This window comes from Artemia franciscana, chromosome 17, assembly GCF_032884065.1.
Source record: "Artemia franciscana chromosome 17, ASM3288406v1, whole genome shotgun sequence".
Classification (NCBI taxonomy): domain Eukaryota; kingdom Metazoa; phylum Arthropoda; class Branchiopoda; order Anostraca; family Artemiidae; genus Artemia; species Artemia franciscana.
In genome coordinates, this window is record NC_088879.1 from 23,464,636 (window position 1) to 23,486,051 (window position 21,416).

General features: G+C 34.4%; 2 long non-coding RNA genes across 2 annotated transcripts; both read left to right on the plus strand.

Moving 5' to 3' along the window:
- Positions 1-1,247: 1,247 nt before the first annotated feature.
- Positions 1,248-8,140, plus strand: LOC136038026 (uncharacterized). Its single transcript, XR_010620111.1, has 2 exons — positions 1,248-1,313; positions 2,777-8,140. It is a non-coding gene; the product is annotated as an uncharacterized LOC136038026 (long non-coding RNA).
- Positions 8,141-10,403: 2,263 nt separating this feature from the next.
- LOC136038027 (uncharacterized) lies at positions 10,404-16,915 on the plus strand. The gene is made up of 2 exons (XR_010620112.1): positions 10,404-11,989; positions 16,474-16,915. It is a non-coding gene; the product is annotated as an uncharacterized LOC136038027 (long non-coding RNA).
- Positions 16,916-21,416: the final 4,501 nt, after the last annotated feature.

Consider the following 21,416-nt stretch of genomic DNA (forward strand, 5'->3'; position numbering starts at 1 on the left):
TAGCAGGCCTTAAAAAATTTTGTCAAAGATTGAGCAAAGCACTAGGTATCAGTCAAGGGCCCTGTTGCTATATCAAGCATTGTTAACATTAAAGAGCTACAAAAAGAAAGTGGAACAAAACTTGAATTGGCTCTCACTACGTTTGTTACTAAAGAGAACCCGTCCATCAGCAATATGGACACCCCGCCAGAGATATTGAAACAACATGCACGATTCGTAAGGTCTTCAACTTATGGCGTTCTTTACCCTAAAGCTAAAATTTTGTCCCAATTCCTTAAGAATGAGCTCTGAATCACAAAGGTCGTCGAATAAATAGTTGAAATTACTAAAAATACTTTAGCGTAAAGATTGAGGTATAACGAGGAGGTAAACCCCTCATATGCGTAATAATTTTTGTTCGTTTTAAGTTTTAATGCTGCTCCTTACTTTCAGTAGAAAAAAACTTTACATATTTATTTTTTCATTGTTTTTTTCAAATAATGCTAGAAATTCCTGCGCCCCTTCATCGACACTTTTCACAACACTTTTTTTTTGATTCTACCAATTAATACAATACTTAGATAAGACATTCAGCTTTTTACATATGCTGTATTTACTTCGATAGTTCCGTCTTTATTTCCTTCAAATTTGAACCATAACTTATAATGCCATCTTTATTAATTCCCGTGTTAAAACTCCTTTGAACAAAATTCAGCATCGGGGAAACTATTAGTTTATGTTGATTGTCCGTTTCTCGCATAGCTCATCGGTTATTATTGGCTGCATGGCATCATATCTATTTCTTCTTTATATAAGTGTTTGGAGAACTAGGTTAGCTAGTCTTCAAGAGTAGAAAAGCTTCCACCCCTTGGATATAAGTTTGGTGGCACGTCTTTCAAAACTGTTGTATGCTTTTTTTAATATAGGGAGGATCACACGGAAGGCTTATACTTAACTAGCCACAGATGGGTGCTGAAATTTAGTTCACTGTGAATAAAAAATCTCACTCGTTATTTACAAAGAGGATTGGATGGCTTCAAAGAAAATAGAATTGACAAGGATTCATTTTGCTGATATGAATGAATTGACAATTCTTTATATTTAAGTCAAGAAGCCACGCCTTATTTAATCTACCAACTAAAGGCAAGCCGATACATCAATTAAGACAGGGCTTAAGTGTGACATTTACGATACTCAGGGAACATATTCATAGACAGAAAACGTTGCAACGCTGGTCGGATATTCCCTCTATCACCATCATCAAGCTCCTCCGACATTTTGTCTGCACTTAGGCTGCCATTCCAGCCAGCCCTTAAATATATACCATGCATTGCGTACTTAATCCAAATTCATTGTTTTCGATCCAGTAAAATAGAAGGCTTTTAACATTTATGACATTTTGTTTCAAGTGCTTGATATATCCTTGAAAATAATAAATTTCTCTTCAGTTTTTTGGTCCCTAAATGGGTCAAATTATTGACATCAAACTTTCAAACTCATTGGTTATTACAGATTCATTTTTAAGGTGTAATAAGCATTAAGGTTAAATTCTAGTTTAGTTATCTCTTGCTATCTTGGAAAGGGGTTAGGTTGGGAAGGTAAACTTCTAGTTAATTGACTTCTTGCTATCTCAGAAAGGGTTTAGGTTAAGAAAATGAAACTTTCAGGGATGAATCTACCAATTAAAGTATATCCTTGGAAGTTATTTTGAAGCAATTACCTCCACTCCCCTCTCTAGAGGGCCCTGACCTTTGACGACCTTTTAAAATATGTGTGTTATAAAATTGAAACCCTGCAAAATAGATCTTCTGCTTAATTGAAGTACAACAAAATTATTTTTAGCTTCATGACTTTGCTCAATTCTTTTTTATAAGGATTAAAGATATGCAATTAAATTTCCTAAATTTTGAAAAAAAAACCATTGATATGGCTCAGAATTCTACTCAAATAGCAGAATTGCATTTTTAGAACTAAAGGCAGAGAAAAAGCAACTAGTAACTGAAAATTAAGGTAAAATGTTGTTTTGTCAAAATTTCAATTGGTAGGCCTATAGACCAGTCATGTTGGCAAATTTCAGGGCCCTCTAGAGGGAGAAAGAGTTGAGGTGGGTACTTTAAAATACCTTCCCAGGACATAATGTAGCCTGCAGACCTATCCCTGAAAGTTTTATTTTCCTAACCTAAACCCTTTCCAAGATAGCAAGAAGTCAATTAACTAAAGTTTTACCAAATTAAACTTTCAGGGATGGGTTTACAGGCCAAATTTTGTCCCCTGAAAGTATTTTGAACTACCTAACTGCTCCCTTTTTTCTCTAGAGGGTCCTAACCTTTGATGACCTTTAAAAATATATGTGTTATAAAAGTGAAACCTTGCAAAATAGATCTTCTGCTTGAATGAAGTACAACAAAATTGTTTTCAGCTTCACATTGCTCAATCCCATTTATAAGGTTTTAAAGATATGCTAATACATTTCCTAAATTTTGAAAAAAATATTGATATGGCTCAGAATTCTATGGAAATAACAGAAATTGCATTTTCAGAACTAAAGGCAGAGAAAAAGAAACTGGTAGTTGAAAATTTAGGTAAAAAAGTGTTTTGTCAAAATTTCAATATGCATTGACCCATCATTTAGGCAAATTTCAGGACACTCTAGAGGGGAAGGAGTAGATGTGGGTACTTTAAAATACCTTCCTGGGATATACTTTAGCATGTAGACCCATACTGTAGATCAATACAGCAGAGGACCCAATAAATTATATTTAAATATTTTTGAGTAATTAGTATTTACTTTTCCTAGTTGGTACTGCAAACCATATTATTGGAATGAATATAAATATGTTATAGCCCAGTTCTAAAGATGGTTTTTGGTCGCATCCTACTTCCTCTTGTTTTGCCTTATGCTGCTTCTACAGAATTGCATATCATGTATCAGGGTAAGAGTCAATAAATATTTTGTCTTTTAGAGACAGGTCTCAATGTCTTGCATCCTTTGTATTAATATGAATAGGATAATCATTTCTCAGTCTTCCCTTTTTGTGAGGAAAATGGTTTGTGTTAGTGTTAAAATGTTTGCTGAAGAAGAGACTTGCAGTATAACTTATGAAAATCGTTTTCAAAAATGAAAAAAAATGTATGATACTATTAGGCCTAAAAGGGAATAGAAATAAACTACTTTATGTTATATATTACAAGTAAAATATTGTTTTACAAATCAGAGGTGTATTACTTATTATTAAAAGATGCATTATAATAAGTCAACCTTAATATCAACATGACCAGTTCTTTTTAATATTGCTTCTCAGATTATACCTCTCTAGGGTTGAAATTTGTTCCATCACCTAGTTAATAGGTAAATTAAATGTGTAATCTGTTTAATTTAATTTGCTGGCAAGAGGGGGTGAGGAACAGAAAGAAAATTTATTTTTAGCTTTAGCCAATCTATATTAATCCATTGTCTTCCCCTACCTTAACAGTTTTAGCAAGTGAGCTGTGGAAGTACTAGTCACTGTCTTGGATTTTTTTTTTTACATCTTTAAATTTCCTTGGCATAAAGTAAAGGTTTGATTATAAGTTGCTTCTGGCTGCCACAGCTATTATAATTTAACCTTACGTGAAGATTTATAAACAAAATTTATTTCCATCTCTTTCAAAGATGCTGTCCATGCTATTGTTTCTATTTCATTAATTGAGCAATAATTTTGTACATGAAATTTTTTATAATTTTCATTTCTAAGAATTAGCTAAAATATTTTTATGAAATATTAGATATGTTTGTGCATCTGATACAGTGTTTTTTCTATGCATGACTGTATTTTGTTTTCCTGAAAACTGGCATTTCTTGTTTAAATGCTCCTGTCTGTGGAGGAACACTAGGGCTATTCTGGTCCCCCTGGCCCTGGGGAACTGTCTTAACCGAGAAGTTTAACTTTTCTGATGTGCAAAGTAGTTTTAACAAAATGATTATCTCAAAATGTTTGTCAGATGGGTTTTTGAAAAAAGGGCACAAGGAGGGTAGATCTGATATATTTGGGGAAAAACAGCATGGTTAGGATGGCTAGTTGCCCTCCAATCACTTTTGACTCTTACTAGTGGCACTAGAACTCAATTTTCAATCAAATGAGCCCCCGTGAATTTTATATAACAATCCCTTCCATACTAAGTACCTCTGGTAGAAAAAATTGCAACCATATGACCTTTACCATAGGCAATGCTATAGCACTACCTCTCAAATACTCCTCCCAGTGGATTAGCATTGTTTATCTGGCAGACAAAGAATATGTCCAAGGTAATGGCATCCTCATTGCCTCACCACAGAGACAATTTTTTTGTTATGTACAAGTACAGATCTTGTCATTGCTGACATGATCTTGCCAGATGATCCAGCAAAGACAGTGATTTTCAAACAGGGTTTCTCCTGTTCTACAATTAGCTTTTTGCATTCTATTGATCAACTGAGAACAGAAAAAAAATTTTGCTCAGTAACAGTTGGGGCTTCAAGTTCTGTGAGTATACTGTTGATTTTCAGATTGGTTAAAATCTGTAATACTGCTTTGGCTATTCTGATGCATAGTTTTTTTTTTTTGTCACAATGGGAAGCTACTGTACTGCCTAATTACTCATAGTTTGTCATGTTTGTGCCTTTATCTCTTAGTTGGATTCCCATGGGTGAATTTCCTTATTTACATAGTGTTAGACTTTGGAATCTAAATAAAAATTATATCTATATATATAAAAATAAATTGTCTGTCTGTCAGGTGACGTCATGTTTCTGTGTCGACTGACGTCATGAAGGTAGTTGTCGTCATTTTTGCTATGACGGTGATGTCATTAAAGATATTTAAGACATATATGTTCACGTAGAAATCTATTAATGTTTAAGTTTAAAATGACTGATGAACTTACAATGGCAAAAGCTGATGAAGATGCTCAAAGAGTCTATGCCAAAAAACTTACTGCTGATAGAGAAAGTCAGAAAAGAAAGCATGCCGAGGAATCAAAAGAACAGCAAGGAAGCAGGCTTGAGGCTAAAGAACGCAAAACCGCGCAGCTAGATAAATATCCACCTGGACAGCGAGAGTCAAAACATATCAAAACTGAAAATGATAGAGATGATGATTGGGTTTGGGATTTTGACTTGGATAAGGTCATCAATGCCTACCAGATTTTAGTTAAAAAAACAAAGGTTCGGCGATATGTATTTCATAGTGAAGCTGAAAAATAAAGAAGAAAACTGAAAAAAGAAAAAATGTAAAAAACTAAAAAATACTAAAAAGAAAAAACACTCAAAGAGAAATTACAGACTGGGACACAAATGACGACCAGGACAGAGGGAATATAAATAACGACCAGGACACTCAAAGAGAAATTACAGACTGGGATACCAGGACACAAATGACGACCAGGACACAGAGAATATAAATGATGACCAGGACACAGGTATTTAAGAATATGGTTCAAAGACAAATTTTTAATTGTAAGAAGACTGTTGAAAGAGAAATTTCTAATTGTAAAATGACTGAAGAACCTACAATGGCAACACCCGAGGAAGCTGCTCAAAACGAATGTATTCAAGCTGAAGTAGCTGAGTTGGTAAAGCGTTATGTTTCAGGTTCTAGGTCCAAGAGGCTCCAGGTTTGAACCTTGGCTTTAGCATTCATACAAAAGAAGAAAAAAACTAAAAAAGGTAAAAACTACAAAAAAATGTTTCTGTGTTGACTGACGTCATGAAGTTAGTTGTCATCATTTTTGCTCTGACGGTGACGTCATTAAAGATATTTAAGACATATATGTTCACGTAGAAATCTATTAATGTTTAAGTTTGAAATGACTGATGAACTTACAATGGCAAAAGTCGATGAAGATGCTCAAAGAGTCTATGCCAAAAAACTTGCTGCTGATAGAGAAAGTCAGAAAAGAAAGTGTGCCGAGGAATCAAAAGAACAGCAGGGAAACAGGCTTGAGGCTAAAGAACGCAAAACCGCGCAGTTAGATGAAGATCCACCTGGACAGCAAGAGTCAAAACATATCAAAACTGAAAATGATAGCAATGATGATTGGGTTTGGGATTTTGACTTGGATAAGGTCATCAATGCCTACCAGATTTTAGTTAAAAAAACAAAGGTTCGGCGATATGTATTTCATAGTGAAGCTGAAAAATAAAGAAGAAAAAGAAAACTGAAAAAAGAAAAAATGTAAAAAACTAAAAAATACTACAAAGAAAAAACACTCAAAGAGAAATTACAGACTGGGACACAAATGACGACCGGGACAGAGGGAATATAAATAACAACCGGGACGCTCAAAGAGAAATTACAGACTGGGATACCGGGACACAAATGACGACCGGGACACAGGGAATATAAATGACGACCAGGACACGGGTATTTAAGAATATCGTTTAAAGACAAATTTTTAATTGTAAGAAGACCATTGAAAGAGAAATTTCTAATTGTAAAATGACTGAAGAACCTACAATGGCAACACCCGAGGAAGCTGCTCAAAACGAATGTATTCAAGCCAAAGTAGCTGAGTTGGTAAAGCGTTATGTTTCAGGTTCTAGGTCCGAGAGGCTCCAGGTTTGAACCTTGGCTTTAGCATTAATACAAAAGAAGAAAAAAACTAAAAAAGGTAAAAACTACAAAAAAACTAATATGGCGCGTAACGACTTACGCGCGCGAGGGGGCTTGGGGGGCGCGAAGCGCCACCCCAACAGCTAGTTTTATATATTTAAAAATAAGTTGTCTGTGTGTCTGTCGAGTGACGTCATGTCGTCATGAAGTTAGTTGTCGTCATGTTTGTTATGACAATGACGTCATTAAAAGTATTTAAGAAAATCGTTCCAAGACAAATTTTTAATTGTAAGAAGATTGTGGATGGAAAAATGTTTAATTGTAAAATGACTGAAGAACCTACAATGGCAACCGCCAAGGAAGCTGCTCAAAGAGTCTATGCCAAAAAACTTGCTGCTGATAGAGAAAGTAAGAAAAGAAAGCATGCACAAGAACAGCAAGAAAACAGGATTGCGGCTAAAGAACGCAAAACCGCGCAGTTAGATGAAAATCCACCTGGACAGCAAGAGTCAAAACTGAAAATGATAGCGATCATGTTTGATGGGTTTGGGATTTTGACCCCAACAGCTAGTTTTATATATTTAAAAATAAGTTGTCTGTGTGTCTGTCGAGTGACGTCATGTCATCATGTCGTCATGAAGTTAGTTGTCGTCATGTTTGTTATGACAATGACGTCATTAAAAGTATTTAAGAAAATCGTTCCAAGACAAATTTTTAATTGTAAGAAGATTGTGGACGGAAAAATGTTTAATTGTAAAATGACTGAAGAACCTACAATGGCAACCGCCAAGGAAGCTGCTCAAAGAGTCTATGCCAAAAAACTTGCAGCTGATAGAGAAAGTAAGAAAAGAAAGCATGCACAAGAACAGCAAGAAAACAGGATTGCGGCTAAAGAACGCAAAACCGCGCAGTTAGATGAAAATCCACCTGGACAGCAAGAGTCAAAACTGAAAATGATAGCAATCATGTTTGATGGGTTTGGGATTTTGACTTGGATAAGGTCATCAATGCCTACCAGATTTTAGTTAAAAAAACTAAGGTTCGGCGATATGTATTTCATAGTGACGCTGAAAAATAAAGAAGAAAACTAAAACTGAAAAAAGGTAAAAAACTAAAAAGAAAAAACACTCAAAAGAGAAATTACAGACCGGGACACAAATGACGACTGAGACAGAGGGAATATAAATGACGACTGGGACATTCAAAGAGAAATTACAGACTGGGATACTGGGACACAAATGACGACCGGTGCACAGGGAATATAAATGACGACCAGAACACAGGTATTTAAGAAAATCGTTCAAAGATAAATTTTTAATTGTAAGAAGATCATTAAAAGAGAAATTACTAATTGCAAAATGACTGAAGAACCTACAATGGCAATAGCTGAGGAAGCTGCCCAAAACGGATGTATTCAAGCCAAAGTAGCTGAGTTGGTAAAGCGTTATGTTCCAGGTTCTAGGTCTGAAAGGTTCCAGGCTCGAACTTTGGCTTTAGCATTAATACAAAAGAAGAAGAAAAACTAAAAAAGGTAAAAACTACAAAAAAACTAAAAAAAGGTAAAAAATAAAAACTAAAAAAGAAAAAAACTTGCGGCTCTTGCTCTTAATCAGTTTTTAAGGTATGGTCAAGGTTATAAAGAACAGGTAAACCAAGGCCGCACCCAGGGGGGTTTGGAGGTTTGAAACCCCTCCCCGTGCAATTAGACCGACTCGAAATTTTCTTTAAATGAATATAAAAAAATGCGTTTTTTAAAGTTTGTTGTGGACCCCCCCCCCCCCAAAAAAAAAAAAATCATAACTGAGGACTATACGGCCCTGAAGTACATCCCTAAGAGGGTCTTTCATCCTCCCATATTTCAAGTCTTCTATTATTTTTTACACATAATTCATAAATTTTCATTTTGTTTGTTTTTTTATTCAGTTATTTTCTAGCGATTCTATTCCAATAAAAATAAGCTCTTTCTCAGCCTGCCAATTTGGCTAACAAATAAGTTTTCAAATCGGGCTCGTCATCAGATCGTACTGATGATGATATATATGTGATAAAAATATCTGCACTTTTGTACCTGTTTATTCACTGTCTAAATAAATAGATCCATCCCTATTTGAAAATTTATTTGTTCGTCATAGAACGGCAGTGTGGTCTGAGAAAAGCATCGCGAATAACATTTTTTTAGAAATACTATCTTAAGGTGTTACGTTGAAAGTATATTAATTTGGCTAAATTATGCAAGGTAAACTGAAGAGAATCTAGTGTTGGCGGTTTTGCACGGCTATAAAAGGCATTAAGAAACTACTAGCACGGCAAAAAAGGTCATTGATAAAATTGCCGGGTATCGTGGTGATGTAGCTAGACGACATATTAGTAAAATATTGTACTGGCTTGCTAATAAATTTAGAGCGAGTCGTCAACCTGGGCTTGTCCCAGTTAAAGATAGGGACGGGGACACAACTAAATATAAGGAAAGAGACATGAGCAGAACATTTTGAGAATATGTTAAAACGTGATAGAGTTGCAGGAAAAGATATAGAGTAAAGTGAAAAAGTTGGTTGACACTTTGGATGTGAAGAAAGAATTCTTTTCTTACAAAGAATTAATGACAGTACTAAAAGGATTAAAAAACTATTTTTATATGGTGGTTGTGAGGTTAGTGAATATTGTGAATATGATTTTCGAAAAAGGGGAAGCATCTAGAGATTTTCGGAAAACACTAATTAAACCCCTCTCTGAGAAAGGTGATAAGAATGAGCGTGGTAATTATAGAGGTAGAGAGGCAAATTACTTAGTATGATTACACATTTTAGAATTAGAGATGTAGATAAAGTTTTAAGAGAAGAACAACGTGGTTTTTGGAATGGTATAAGACGCCTCCACAAGATGTTCACTCTTAGATTAATAATTGAGTACCAGATGCTCTGGCAAGAACCTCCGCCAAGTTAAAAAAAAAAAAAAAAAGAGAGAGAAGGAAAACTAGCTTTTGAAGTAAACTCGAGCAGTGTCCACTGAAGACGGCTTGGCGGAGGTGCTTGCTGAAATATCTTCTTTTGTCCTCTTCACTTCTTTTCTGTCCACTGGCTGATATTACCCTCGTTTTGTTGATTATCTAACTATATTATTTTTTATACGTCGTGAATAATTCTTGGACGATAATTTTTCGACGAAAAACATGATGGTCCACTCATATTAACGTAAATTTTAGAGGATATTAAATGGACAGAATTGACCAAGAAAAAACTGGAATTTATTCAACGTGTTATACTTCTTCAGGTGCAGAGTGCGTATGCCCACTTCATCCATAAACCTATTGTATCCTTTGATTGCAAAGAGCCCCGAAATATTAGTCAGAGTTTTGGGGTTCTTGTCACTGCTTACAAACATCAATTATGTGAATGACAGCACATGAACTGGCTTGTTGTCAAATCATTTATCATGTAACTGCCTTACTGAATTATTGCGTAAAAAGACAATGAAGGTTTCCAACGAAAATTACTTTAAAAAATCATCATGTGCTAAGGATTGATCAACAGCTTTCGTATTCACCGCAACATTCGTGTAATTATCAGGTGATGATTTATGAATAAAGACAGAACTCATTTGGTATTGACTTTACGCTATAAGACCTGATTCGCATGCTATAGAGTCGTTTGTGGGCTGAAAACCTCCTATTTAGGGTATCAAATCGTGAAAACTTTATTGGTTATCTTATAATTTGCCTTTCTTTTTATATTGACCCTGTTTTGGCAAAAAACACCACATTGCTGCGACACGAATTTATGTCATGACTGCAGCCAGGGTTGCCACCCCTAGTGATTTATCACTATTTACAGTAATTTTCATATTACCTACAAAAATCACTAAATCAGCACATAAATCCCTAGACTATTGAAGAAAATCACTAAATCAACCTATCATTAACATCTAGTGATTTTTTCACTGGGTGGCAACCCTGATTGCAGCTTCCGATCCTATTTTACTTAAAAATACCATCATTTGCTGATAATTAAACAAAAAACAAGTAATTTCAACTGAAAGCAAGGAGCAATATTGAAACTTCAATATTGAAATATCTAAATCAACCTATCATTAACATCTAGTGATTTTTTCACTGGGTGGCAACCCTGATTGCAGCTTCCGATCCTATTTTACTTTAAAATACCATTATTTGCTGATAATTAAACAAAAAACAAGTAATTTCAACTGAAAGCAAGGAGCAATATTGAAACTTAAAACAAACAGAAATTATTCAGTATTTGAGGATGGTTGGACAATCCTCAATAACTCGCTCGTTACGCTAAAGTTTTACTTTTTCTCCCAAATATTAAAGGATGAACCTTCGAACACAAAAGCTGTTTTTAGTTAAATTCTTTTTCAGTAAATACTTTAAGCTAAAGTTTCACTTTCTGTTCCAATTAATGAAGAACGAATCCTGAAATAAATAAGCTGTTTATTTACAATAATAACCTTTTTTAAGTGTTGGACTGACTAACATTTCAAAACCTGAGTTACTTTTTGCCTTGATAAGTGTGAGCCAAAATATTTTGTATGTCTAAGGTTTCTGAGATTACTCTGAGCTATACCACAAATATAGTGTTAGGCTACGAATTCTCAGGTTTTCGATTTGCGGCTTCTAATCTATTTTGTCTAGATGTTTGGTCTTAGGATATTGGAATTTTTATATATTTGTCATGTTTATGAGTACTCCAAATTCAAAGCTTTAAAAATGGAGCTCTTGGATTAACTTCGTGGCAGATTCCAAACTATCCCCTTTATTTTCACGAAAGTTAAATTTCATTTTATTGAAAACGGAGAGTTAATACTTGAATCCCTTGCGTTTCACATTTGCTGTTTTTTTTTTTTTTAGTATTTTCTAGTCTAAATACTTAGTATCAAAATGCTAGAGTTGTGAAATATTTGACAGTCTTATAAGCCATCCAGAGTTTTAAAAACGTAATTTTTGCGCTACCTTTGGGGGAGGGGGTTAACATACTATCTCGTCTGTTTTCACACAAGTTTTAATGACTTTTAATTGGTTTAAAACAATAAAGTCACTCTTTCAGGGGCCAGGTGTATGAAACTTACTTTTTCTTTTTCAGGAAAATGAGTTTCCTTTTCAAAATTTAAAAATCACAAATGAAAACCTTTATCAATATAAAAATTAAGGGCGGAAAATAGCATTACATCATATTGGAATCACAAACGACAATTTCTTCTAGAACTTCTTGAATTTTATTTTTCTAAGCAAGCGTTTTTTTTAAGCTCTAGGTAGAACAGTCCAACAAGGCTGCAAACATCAGACATCAAACATCAAAACATCCACAAACATCAAACAAGGCTGCTCCAGCTCCTCCAGCTTTGGCTGCTGAAGAACATACACTCACATACATACAGCAAATAATGACGGGGAAAGAAGCAGCTGTTTGGCTGGGAGCTACTGGACAGTAAGTCTTTTTGTTTAATTAAATAAAAAAAAACTTTTTTTTAATTGAAAGTAAGAGCGACATTAAAACTTAAAACGAACAGAAATTACTCCCTATATGCAATCGGTTGTCCCCTCCGCAATCCCTCGCTCTTTACGCTAAAGCTTTTAATTGTTTTAAAAAGTAGAATTGTGGCAGAGTCAAACTTTAGCGTAAAGAGCGAGGGATTGCGGAGGGGACAAACAATTGCATATACGGAGTAATTTCTATTCGTTTTAAGTTTTAATGTCGCTCCTTACTTTCAGTTAAAAAAAAACTAGTTTTTTTTTATTTAATTTCTGAACGTTTTTGAATTAATGCATGTTTGATTTTGGCTATCCGCACATAAATTATTAAAATGAAATTTTGTAGAAATAAATTTGAGAAATAAGGGGTGGGGAAAGAGGCTTAGTTGCCCTACAATTTTTCAGTTACATAAAAAGGCAACTATAAATTATAATTTTTAACGAGTGTTTTTATTAGTAAAAAATATACGTAACTTAAGAATTAACTTACGTAACAAACTTTTATATTCTTAGATTTTTATTATGTATATGAGGGGATTTAAACCCTCGTTAATACCTTGCTCTTTACACTAAATCGTAAGTTTTGTCCCAATTCTTTAAGAATGACACCTGAATCAGAAAGGCCGTAGAATAAATAGTTGAAATTACTAAAAATATTATAGAATAAAGAGCGAGGTATTTATCTCCTCCTAAATACTCTTTATGCTAAATTATTTTAGAACCCCTCATATGCGTAATTATCTCTGTTTGTTTTTAAGTTTCAATGCCACTCGTTACTTTCAATTGAAAAAAAAAAACTTTTCCATGTTTATTTTTTCATTATTTTCTTGTAGTAATTTTAGAAAATCCTGCGTCCTATTCATTAAATTTATGTTCCCCCATGACATATTTCTCCAAGGAAAGATCCTCCCACATAGCCCCTTCCCCTCAACCACACCCCCAAAACCAAAAAAAAATCCCCTGAAAACGTCTGTACACTTCCCAATAACCATTATTATATGTAAACACTGGTCGAAGTTTGTAACTTGCAGCCCCTCCCCCAGGGACTGTGGGGGAGTAAGCCATTCCCAAAGACATAGTTATTATGGTTTTTGACTATGTGGAACAAAATGACTATCTCAAAATTTTGATCCCTTTACTTTGGAGAAAAAATGAGCTTGGGAGGGGGCCTAGGTGCCCTCCAATTTTTTGGTCACTTAAAAAGGGCACTAGAACTTTTCATTTCCGTTAGAATGAGCCCTCTTGCGACATTCTAGGACCACTTGGTTGATAAGATGACCCCTGGGAAAAAACAAAACAAATAAACACGCAGCCGTGATTTAAGCCTAAGACATTATGTAAGTAGAATATTTGTCTTATGGCAAAAAATACGAAATTCCATATTTTTTTAGATAGGAGCTTGAAATTTTCGCTATAGGGTTCTCTGATACGCCAAATGCGATTTGTGATTTTCGCTAAGATTCTATGTCTTTTAGGGGGTTTATCCCCTATTTTCCAAAATAAGGCAAATTTTCTCAGGCTCGTAACTTTTGATGACAAAGACTAAATTTGATGAAACATATATATTTAAAATCAGCATAAAAATCCGATTCTTTTGATGTATATTTTAGCATCAAAATTCCGTTTTTTAGAGTTTCGTTTACTAGTGAGCCGGGTCGCTCCTTACTACAGTTCGTTACCACGAACTGTTTGATTGATAGAAGAAAAACAAAAAAATCGAAAGAAGCATATTGTCTTTTTAAATTTGAAGAAAATAAAGACGGAACTATCGAAGTAAATCTATAAAAAGCTGAATGTCTTATCTAAGGATTGTATTAATTGGTAGAATCAAAAAAAAAAGTGTTGTGAAAAGTGTTGATGAAGGGGCGCAGGAATTTCTAGCATTATTTGAAAAAACAATGAAAAAATAAATATGTAAAGTTTTTTTCTACTGAAAGTAAGGAGCAGCATTAAAACTTAAAACGAACAAAAATTATTACGCATATGAGGGGTTTACCTCCTCGTTATACCTCAATCTTTACGCTAAAGTATTTTTAGTAATTTCAACTATTTATTCGACGACCTTTGTGATTCAGAGCTCATTCTTAAGGAATTGGGACAAAATTTAAGCTTTAGGGTAAAGAGCGAGTCGACGAGGGTTGAACCCCCTCCTACACGCAATAAAAACATACGAATATAGAAGTTCGTTACGTAAATTAATTCGTAAGTTACGTATATTTCTTACCAATGAAAATGTTTGTAAAAAATTAAAAGTTCTAGTTGCTTTTTTAAGTAATCAAAAAATTGGAGGGCAACTAGGCCTCCTCCCTCGCTCCTTTTTTCTCAAAATCTTCCGATTAATTGCAATTAAATAATATGCAAGTTTCGTTTTAATTACTAATCTGTGGAGAGCCAAGATCAAACCATGCATTAATTCAAAAACGTCCAGAAATTAAATAAAAAATTAAATAAAATTAAATAAGTTTTTTTAAATGAAAGTAAGGAGCAATATTAAAACTTAAAACGAACAGAAATTACTCCGTATGTGAAAGGGGCTTTTCCTCCTCAACGCCCCGCTCTTTAAGCTAAAGTTGTTTACTGTTTTAAAAAAAAGCTAAGAGAAAGAGTCAAATTTTACCGTAAAGAGCGAGGCGTTGAGGAGGAAAAGTCCCTTTCATATACGGAGTAATGTTTCAAAGAGAGTTTCAAGAGAATTTTAATGAAGGGGGCGCGGGATTTACTAGCATTATTTGATAAAAACACTGAAAATTAAACATGAAAAGTTTTTGAAAGTAAGGAGCAGCATTAAAACTTAAAACTAACAAAAATTATTACGCATATGAGGGGTTTACCTCTTCGTTATACCATCTTTAGCGAAACTAAAGTATTTTTAGTAATTTTAACTATTTATTCTACGAAAGTTATCATTCCTTGAAAGTTAAACTTGATATCAAAAGCTGTTCGTGACATGTTGCGGATACTGTCTTTTGACAATTTGTTCGGGATTTATCTCAACATGCACCGAAGGTTTCAGCTTTATACTTTAAGCAATTCTTGTTATATTATATCAACTTTAAGCGATTCTTGTTATATTATAGGTTCATCATTTTGACGAAATGGATGCACATAGTGTCTTTTGATTTAGTTTAGAATCCTCCCCCAGCATTCTCTGAAAGCGTCTACTAAATACTCTTAGCCGCCCTTGATATTTTGCAGACGCGCCCTTTCGATTACTTAGGTGTATATAGTATACTTTGATTTTGTTCGACACCCTCCTCACCAATGATTGAAGGTTTCAACTTAATACCCTTAGAAATTACTAAGATATTGGAGATGTGCTCTTTTGACTACCTGGGTGCACATATATTCTTATGATTCAGTTCGATTTTCTTCTCAACCTTCTCCTTAAAGTTTAAACTTAAAACCCCTAGCTGCTCAGTTATTGTATACTAGCCATTTTGACAATCATGATATTAGTCTACTTTTAGTCTACTTTCATGTTTAATTCCTGGTCTAACATGTTAAGAGCCAAAATAATTGGACAATATCAACGCGGTAGCTCCCGAAAATGTCTGGGACAGCACTGCAACGCAACTGTGACCATGACTGGGGTCTCATTCGGAACCGGTTTTAGACTGATTGGAAACCAGTAACATCTGGATTGCCTCATGGTTGGACCTCGCTTCCTCAAGGCCATGGTCACACAACAGTTGCATGCGCAATCAGTTAGCAATTCTAGTCTCAAAACAGTTGCCCCGTGGCCGCTGGGCCTTAGTCGCTCCTGAGTCGTTCTTGATAGTGCAAATGCGTCTTTCTTACGACCTTGTTACACGTAGTACACCTTCCTGACTAAATTTGATTTCAAAGGATTGCAATAAAAGGGGTACCAGAATTGATAATAAGTAAAATACGCTTAGCTACATATATATATATATATATATATATATATATATATATATATATATATATATATATATATATATATATATTGTATAATATATTAGTTCTTCATCACTTTTTCGATGGTTTTATCTCCGTGGGGCTCTTAGAAAATGTAATTTTTTTAAATCACACCTTATTTACCCATGAAAGTTTTTGCCCAGAAAATTTCTTTTCCGCCAAAAACTAATCCATGGTACCCCCGCCCCTCCTTAGGTAGTGCTCATTTTCACATTTAGCATTTATCTTGTATTGACTAATTCAGTATTAAGGAACTCATTTGTATCTGTGCTTTTCCTATATCACAAAATGTTCCAGGAAAGTCTAAAAGGATTTGTTAATAGCAAGCATAATTACATGTGAAGAAAAAAGGTCTTGACCAGACATCGCAACCATCTTGAGGTTTTCGTTCTTGTAATGTATTTAGCCAGTCTTTAAAGTTTATCCTTTTATAAATTTTTTAGTTCGGAAAAACGTATTGTCTATTGTCTGCAAATGATTGACTTTTCTTTTCTTTTCTAGATAAAAGAAAGTAGCTGGGCAGTAAATTTCGGTCTGTAAACTCTGTATAAGCCTGTTCTCTGTTGCATTCGTCCTTTTGTGTATAGACGCTTATTTTTACATAAAAAGACAGTGCAGCAGAACTGGTTTTTTATAATTTTCAAGTTTAAATAAAAAAAAAAAAACAAACAAGGGTTCTAAACCTCAAGTTAAATAGAATCTCAGTAAAATTCGCGTATATTTTTTTTTGCTTCCCTTTTTATATTTTACTAAAAAAATAGAACCCTCAAAAATTTTTAATCAATTTTGCTTCAATTTTTTGCTCATCCTTCACCTAACGAATTTACTGCTCATTGAAGCCTCTGCTCCTGCCAAAGAACCTCTTCCTGACTCAACATACAACAGCATTTTTTTATTTTATATTTTAATATAAATTTAATCAATAAAATATTGTTTCTTTGTATTCTTGCAAACTGCTTGTTGTTCTTAGAGCTAGGTATAGTTCATAGGGACGGAGTACAAGATAGAGAAAATTAAAATAAATAGATAACTATGTTTATCAAAACAATTTATGAAGAGCACTTACTATACACGAACAACTATTGTATACTTTCAACTTTAAGCATCCCCTTTTAAGAAGGGGATGCCATGAAGGAAAAGTGATATTGTGGTTATGTTTCAAATACAGTTTCGACAGACCTATTTTGGGCCCGCCATTTTATATTTGCGGATTAATGCTAAACTTAAAAAATGTAGCTAGGACTTTTTTACATATAGAGTGAACCTGATGAAAGTAGGAAAGGGGATCTTGCTTGTCCAAAAACCCCAATGCCAGGGTTTACTGTATCTATATGCTTACTAATGGCGAAGTAATAATTATAAAATTACTAAAATAATTCATTCTTTCAAATATATTGACCATCGGGTAAAGAATAATTTCAATTGAAAATATATTGCGTATTCATTGGAGGCAATGCTACTAATTGTTTTGGGGAGTTAAATGAGGGTTACACAACTCATATTAATGGCCTTTTCCGTTTCTTTTTGTGCTGGATTTCTTCATTCAATTTAGTCTGTTGGGTTTAAGATTGTTAACTTAGAGGATTCGACTTATGCCCGCTCTGATCTCTAAAATTGTGTCTTTTCTTTCGCGAAAATGCATCGTTTTCATGCATTGAATTTTTAAATCAAATAACAGTGTATACAGTACTTTTGCGTTGACGATAGCTTCTGGTCTATGGATGAGCGTCCTAACCCCAAAAAACCTTTGGGCGTTTTCATGAGTATCTAGGCTTGTATGAGAAGCCTAGAGGAAACTTTTAAGAACCTAGTAAAATTATTGAAGAAGAATTTTTATCGTCCTTCAAAAGAACTATCCAGTAAGGTCCTGGAAATATGGCATATATTTTATGACATTTTACAAAATGTTGAAGATTAGCAAAAAAAAATATAAAACGCCTTTTAAACCGTCGATTGTTGAAAAGACGTTATACTTTTGACTGTGGAGGAGACCTGTACTTAACGCTTTCGGTCTCTAAAACTCATGAAAATTTGGTTATAATAGATTTTGAGTTGATTGTAAATCGAAAGTAACTCAAGAACAAAAGAGGTTATAGCATTAAGCGTTAATTATTTATAGCATAAGTGCAACAGCATTTTTCATAAGCTTGCTCTTTGGGAAACAAGTTCTTTCTGCTGTTGTAATTGAAAGTACCCTTTATAACAATTCTTTTGCCGATTCGAGATATAAGGCTCAACCCCTTTTCATAGATTGTTGGCAACAGTAGTATTTTTTTAGTAATGACCTTAGTGCAATCTGGCTGTCTAAACATAGGAATTGACTATCCCTTGTGAGGTGTTTCTTTACCTACCGTAACGGTGATACTAGTGTATAGCTAGTAAGAATGGTGGGTACTCAGAAGAATACCCATTGGCACCCTGTTATATCTCTAGAAGCCGTATTATTAATCCTTTGGAGGAGTATAAACAGCTTTCTATGAGCTCTGCAGAACACGGGCATTCATTTTTGGGAACAAGCTTTGTGTAAAATTTGCAGAGAAGTATAATTGAGATGGATGGCATTGTGTCCATAGAAGGTATAATTTCACCATGCTTTCTTGCCCAGAAGGAACAAACCCATTCGAGAATATCTACCGCGTGAATGGATGGTGAAAATATATTTATGAGGAGATGGGATTAATCAATATTCTTTATAGCTTTACCTATGAAACCAGGGTGTTGCACGATCTTTGACTGACTAACTGATTTTTGTGTTCGTTCTCTCTGTCTTTGATTTTTGGAAACTGACCCTCTTGGCAATAGATAACTTTTCTGTCTCCACAAGATATACCTGTGGGTACCGGGAAACCTAGGTTGTGTCTCCATTTCTAAGGACATTTGTCAGTATCAGTAAAAAAGTATAGAGAATTCTTTACCTCAAAACAGCGTCGATCTGAAAACACTGTCAATTAGTCCAATCTGTTTTAATGTATTGCACCTTGCATACGGTAAAGCCCTGCTTGTCCATAAATGTGGTCATGATAGAAGTTGAAAAAATCAAAAAGAAAGTGTTCTCTACTAATATTTAATATTTGCACCATAATGCATTTTAAATTACATAAGCCGATTTTTTTTTCTGTTGACAAGATTATTAACTGCCCTTTAAATAAAAATGGTTAATGGCCTCTTTTGAATTATATTATTGAAAACAGGAAGTTTTGCATAAAAAGCAAAAAGTTCAAACCAAACGAGAACCAAAAAGTAAAATCCAAAAGATTTTGCATAAACTCTTTGTTTGAGCAAAATAACTTTGATAAATCAAGCAGAAATCCATAAGAGAAGGAAACTTAAAATGAAGAAAAATGAAAAGAGTGAATGAAAGCAAGCTTAGAATGAACGTAAGTTGCCGTAAGTAAGGGTGGTGATGTCTAGTGCGGGCTAATCAACAAAAAACTTCAAAAATCCTCAGAAAAACCGGTAATTTAAGGCATTACTTAAAGTTTATTTTAGCTCTTTGGATGCAAGTTTCGAGTAGGGACTATAAGAATGATTGATAAAACCCAGCAGATTAAATACGATTTTACGTTTTATTCTGACACAATATTCCTATATTAGCTGTCTTACAAAACAAAATTGAGTCTTCGTCAGTATGGATATATACACTGTTTGTGTCAACTAGAATTTCCCTGTGGACATTGAGATTGGCAAAGCCATTTAGGCTACTTTCAGACGTCACGTTTCTTAGGTATGTCTTGATTCTCCGAAGTGTAAAAGGAGCGCTCTGTTGTGCTGGTCGATACAGGTATAGTGATTAAAATATTAAGTAAGATATGGATGTTCGGAGAGATTGCTTTGCCACAAATATTTAGAAAATCAGTTGCATTGACATGGTGTGCCTTGTTCCGTTAGAGAAATTTTTGCCAAATTTTTCTTTCCGCCATCAAACGTTTAAGGTGTTGTTTTCCAAATCTTCTTCATAAATTTCGATCAACTTCAAAAATGGCTCTTTCATCTCTACTTTCTTCACTATTCTGTGGATAAGTGTGAAGCAAACAGTGAAACCCTTTTAAAATATTCTTGTGCTTTAAGAGACGTTCTTCTATAAAGTTTTATACTTTCAATCCAGAAGATGAATAAGTTAATTCTTTAAAATTGTTCTGTGCTTTCGGCTGAGACATTTCTTCTGTGTATCTGCCTGTCTACAATCCTTGTAATACTAATTGTAGTTCCATTCAATTTGGCCATTTTTGGTCAAATTTCCATTCAATTTGGCCAAAGAAAATAAAATCAGTGAAAAATAGAATGTTAAACTTTATTTTGCCGTGGGGGGAGGGAAGGTGTCAGCACGCCATAAGTTGAACACCTTACGAATCGTGCATGTTGTTTCAATATCTCTGGCGGGGTGTCCATATTGCTGATGGACGGGTTCTCTTTAGTAACAAACGTAGTGAGAGCCAATTCAAGTTTTGTTCCACTTTCTTTTTGTAGCTCTTTAATGTTAACATTGCTTGATATAGCAACAGGGCCCTTGACTGATGATACCTAGTGCTTTGCTCAATCTTTGACAAAAATTTTTAAGGCCTGCTACCACTCTATCTTCATAGGTCCATAGAACTTGCTTGCTTTTTTTTTTTTTTTTTTTTTTTTTTTTTTTTTTTTTTTTTTTTTTTTTTTTTACTGAACTAAGTATTTACAGTATACATTACAATATAAAATTGTAATGTATCTGGGGGAAATCTTGGAAAAACAATTGGAGTGGAGGAATCGAGATGAAGCTTGGTGGATAGAATAAACAAATGCCCTTGATACGTGATTGACAGAATCGTACTTCACTCTCTTTGGGGGAGGGGTTCAGTGATTTGGTGAGTTCGGTGCTTTTGGACGTGCTAGGGCGATGAAAATTGGTAGGCGTGTCAGGGAGCTGCACAATTTGACTTGATAGAGTCTTTTTCCCAGATTCGACCATCTGCGGGCAAAAGGGAGAGGAAAAATTAGAAAAAATTAGGTATTTATAACTTACGAGTGGGTGATCAGATCTTAATGAGTTTTGATATTTAGAAGGACTTTGCGACTCAGAGCTGTTAGTTTAAAACTTGACCGGTATTAAGCCTCTTAATTTCCTTTTTAAATCAATCTATTGATTCATAGAATTTTGTTAGAGCTCATACCATATGATCTCTTGGCTCTTAGCTCTTCTCGCCTCGTCACAAGTGCCATATGAGCTCTTAGCTCTTGTTTCTTTATATCTTAACCACAACCAGACATCTGATAATTACCTAGAGCACAACACTTCCTTTGTGATTTCTGTGTGCTCTAAAGTTCTGCTTCTTGGTGTGCTTAGAAATTAGTTTGTTATAAATTTGTGAAAGATAGATTTTTCTGCCTTGTGTAAGGCACGATTTTCTAAAAAACCTTACGACATGCCTATGAAGTGGGCAAGACAAAATGAAAGGTTTGAAAAGCGG